At 41.0% G+C, this 4,413-nt stretch overlaps 1 non-coding gene across 1 annotated transcript; it reads left to right on the forward strand.

Annotated features, from left to right (window-relative positions):
• Nucleotides 1-2,069: 2,069 nt before the first annotated feature.
• Nucleotides 2,070-2,143, forward strand: TRNAI-AAU (transfer RNA isoleucine (anticodon AAU)). The gene has a single exon. It is a non-coding gene; the product is annotated as a tRNA-Ile (tRNA).
• The last annotated feature ends 2,270 nt before the right edge of the window (nucleotides 2,144-4,413 follow it).

The following is a 4,413-nucleotide window of genomic DNA, read 5'->3' on the forward strand; positions in this document are numbered from 1 at the left end:
GCATAAATAGGGGTTCAATAGACATCTCTGGCATCTCATTAACTATGTCCTATATTAGTTGCTACTTACACTCTTCAAGTCTTAAAACACAAGTGCACTTTCACAATTACACAATAAAACAAGTTTCAGAGTAGCAGCCATGTTAGTCTGTATCTGCAAAAATAAAAGGAGTACTTGTGGCACCTTAGAGACTAATAAATTTATTTGAGCATAAGCTTTCGTTAGCTACAGCTCACTTCAACGGATGCATGCAGTGGAAAATACAGTGGGGAGATTTATATACACAGAGAACATGAAACAATGGATGTTACCATACACTCTGTAACAAGAGTGATCAGGTAAGGTGAGCTATTACCAGAAGGAGAGCAGGTTCACAATATTGCAGCTGGGATCTCACTTCACTGCAGTTCGTTCTTATAGCTCACTGACTGCCTGGTGATGCCACGCCTCTTATACACCTCCGAGGGCATGGATGACAGCATTGTAGGAAGTTTGAGGAAAACGTAGTTCTCAGAAAGTGTGGAAGGTTCCATGAGATTCTACAAAACTCCAGAACATCTAGGAGCTTAGCATAATTCCATATATGGAATGCCTGAAAAATTTAACTTCAAACATTCTATTTCCCCTTTTGTCGCTAGCAATGAAAACAGCACCCCAAGACCAGCGCCCCAGGTGGTTGTGTAGGTCATCTGCCCCTAAATCTCTCCCTGATGGAAAGGTCTGGTCATGCAGATCCTGCAGCAGAATCAATAAATAGATGGAAATGTGCTGACTTGAGACATTCTGTAGGTAAAAATTTTAATCTATTAGAAACAATAAAGATTTTTGCATCAATTGCTTATGATTTGTAATGTGAATTCAAAAGGGAGGGATGGAGGTAAGAGTTTTTCAGAGGCTTCAAATAATTTCTGTAATCCAGATAGACCACTGTAACTCTCTCTGAGCTGCAATAGTTCATGGTATGATTGAAAATGTAACTACAATATGGGATGTATGCTGGGGTTAAATAGGGCCAGTCCATTGGGCATTGCTGGCTGCTTCAGGGACATGAAGGCTTATTGTGTAAATATTTATTTTGGTGCAGTATTTTGTAAAACACATTAAAAGAACATTGTCAAGAACTAACTAGTTTGTTTCATGCTTGTTCCACTATTATTAATATTATCTTAGAAACTTGACAATAACACTTATTTCCCCACTTGTTTCTCTATTTACCAATAAAACTGTTGTCCCTCCTTATGTGTTTCTAATTGAAATTGAAGCTAACACACACTTGTTTTTCCCCTTAATTGATTGTGTGCCAAAATCACTGATATTTTCTATAGTCAAAATCCCGCTGGCCTTATGCAGGGCCAAATTCACAAGTAATGTAAATGGCAGAGAACATTCCATGCCCACAAGGGGGAATATATCAGGGAAACTATCTTGCTGATGGGATGGTAGGGAGTAGCAAGAAAACAAGCCAGCAGGAAGAGTAAAAAGGTGTCAAATAAAGCAGCCCCCACAACCTGTGCTGTTTTGCACATTTGTAACATATCTTATGAGGGTTGTATTCCTGCTACAATCCCGTCCTCCTTGCTACTTAGCATGAAAGTTACACCCACGTCTACCAAATGAGTCATGTATAACTCGTACCGCTTGCTCAACTCAATCTTGTTTGATTTCAGTGGGAGTTCTGCCTGTTTTTATTCAACATGTGCTAAAAAGCCAGTAGAAAGAACATGGATGTTTAATGCAGACAAAACTATTGACTTTACCACTATTATTTACAAGGTATCATGCATGGACATGGTGCTTTAGAGATCCAAGAAAGGCAGGTCCCTTCCTACAAAAATTGACAATCTAGGCTTTGTTTAGACGAAGGATTTACCCCAATTATAGCCACTACTGTAGCTCTGCTAGTGCAACTCCTAATGTGGATGGGGCTAAGCCCTTATTTGCAATGGTGGAGCTTGAAAGCTGAGTAGACTGCACTAACGCTAATAGTGGATTTGCCTCTCTACTATACTCGGCACGTAATTGCCACAATCCCCAGGCTAGGCCAGGCAAGCATGAGCCCATACCTTGTGGGCCAGCTAGCTCAGCTGGTTAGGGCATGGCGCTAATAATGCCAAGGTCACAGTTTCAAGCCCTATGCTGGCCACTCTGTGCGCTGGATGGAGAGGGTGGCATCTGTTTGGAAGGTGGTGAAGCACTGGAATCCTGATTATGTTCTTGACGTGAGACTATTTGACTTTAAACACTATCTTTTTTGCTATGTCATTAAGATTTAACCTAATGGAAATAACAGTTTTCAGAGTAGCAGCCGTGTTAGTCTGTATCCACAAAAAAGAAAAGGAGTCCTTGTGGCACCTTAGAGACTAACCAATTTATTTGAGCATAAGCTTTCGTGAGCTACAGCTCACTTCATCGGATGCATTGAGTGGAAAATCTGATGAAGTGAGTTGTAGCTCACGAAAGCTTATGCTCAAATAAATTGGTTAGACTCTAAGGTGCCACAAGTACTCCTTTTCTTTTTGAGGAAATAACAGTGTTATGAGTTAGTTTGTTGTGGATTGAGTTAAAATGCCATTGCAATTGATAGGTGTGGACTCACCCTTAAATTAACATAACTGTAAGTATGAGCCCCCACCTAAGACAAAAGGGGTGTGTGAACCTGCCCAGGAGCTGAATATTGTTTTGGGTAGAGATATGTGTGTGTGGAGAGATTTCACACAGAAACTGAGAACAGACAAGAACAGAGAGAGAGGAAGAGGTAAGAAAGCCAAATAGGAGCCTATAAGCACAGTTTGACTTTGGAAAAAGCTAGAGAGAATTCTTTTGTGTCTAGTGTTGGCTAAAAGGGCTTGGGGTCTGTAAGCTAAGAAACTGATTTGTTTTGTTCTTGGTTCCTTTTGTGTTCAGAAACACAGGACTTTATACATTCATTGTAAATAAAAAATATTGCATCGAAGAAAATATCAAACACCATCAATTTCTACTTCCAACTGGAACATGCTCAAAGTCCCAAACTTTGACTAGCCGCTCAGGTTGCAAAGGGGCAACAGTAATACTTTGTGACTGTACTGTGAGTCATATATTCAAAACACCGCACACACATTAACTAATATAGTTACACAACATCTAAATAACTGACAAGGCAACAAAGAAGCAGACAAATACAAAGCAATGGATGCAGTTCTGGAGTGGTGTTAGCATATAAGCCTGTTTGTCAGCCTGAGATAGAATTTTGGGTTTGACTTTTTGGCACTCATATCTTTTACTAATATGTGTATACAATGGACAAAGACACTGTGTTTTACATCTGCCCACAAGCAGATGAGGTGAAAAGAGATAAGAGATGGAACCAAAGTGTTACAGGGTATGGTGGGAGTGTAATATATGAGCATACACTGGAAGGCTGCCTGGCTCTTCTCTCAAGGCAAGGTCAAGCAATCAGTTGGGAGGGGCAAGGGGGGTTTGGGAGAAAGGTATAAACCACTAAAAGGCCAAAGAAGTGCCTGTCCCTGTCCAGAGCATAGCCTCACTCCTCGCCCCTCCCATGGGATACAAAAGAGGTGGGACGAAGATCCTAGTCTCACCACCTTCCAAACTGGAACGTGACCATAAGTTGTAAGGGGTGGGACTGAGGGCATGCATTGCAAGTCTATTTGGGCCTGCTAAGAAGGAGGAGATGGGAATGGGGAAGGGGGACACAGGCAAGGCTCTGTGGCATCAGAGCTGGGAAGGTGGGAGATGGGATAAATGCTCTGTGGCTTCAGAGCTGAGAATGAGATGCTGGGAGACAAGGCTCTGCGCATCAGAGTTATGGTATACATGTTTGCTGGAAACTAACCCCAATAAACATTGCATTTCCTGCACTTCGGACTTCTGGTCTTCTGCTTTCTGTCTGCGAGACCAGAACCAGGGGAGAGGATGAAGGGAAAGCCCTCGAACAAGTGGGTTATACAGTAAGCAGAGAGATGCACAGCTCAGTAAAATACAATTAAGTTTTTGCTTGTATTTAACATTTGCATTGTTCTGATTCAGCCACCTGTGATGCCATGTTTAAAGCGTTAATTAGGATGTAGTAGATGCTGGTCCTTTGCTTTATAAGTTTTCTCACTACTGTACATAAATATATAATTATGCTAACTTTAAGCATCTGGTGGTTGGCTTTTTATTGAACATCTGCAGGTCTACTGAGGACTGACTGTTTCTACAGTTGTTCCCTGAATCATCATAATATTTTCAGGCAAATTGCTGAGAAGATAGAAAATAATATCTTTTGCCTTTAGATGTCTTTACTATTTCACTGTCAACTTACATTTTCACTGGGCTAAGTCACTAACAGGAGAATATGAGGCTGATGATCTTCTACAAGTGGTTGGAGGATTCATGTGAAAACCTAAAATTCTTCACAATCTATTATCA

The sequence above is a fragment of the Lepidochelys kempii genome, chromosome 1, assembly GCF_965140265.1.
Source record: "Lepidochelys kempii isolate rLepKem1 chromosome 1, rLepKem1.hap2, whole genome shotgun sequence".
Lineage (NCBI taxonomy): Eukaryota > Metazoa > Chordata > Testudines > Cheloniidae > Lepidochelys > Lepidochelys kempii.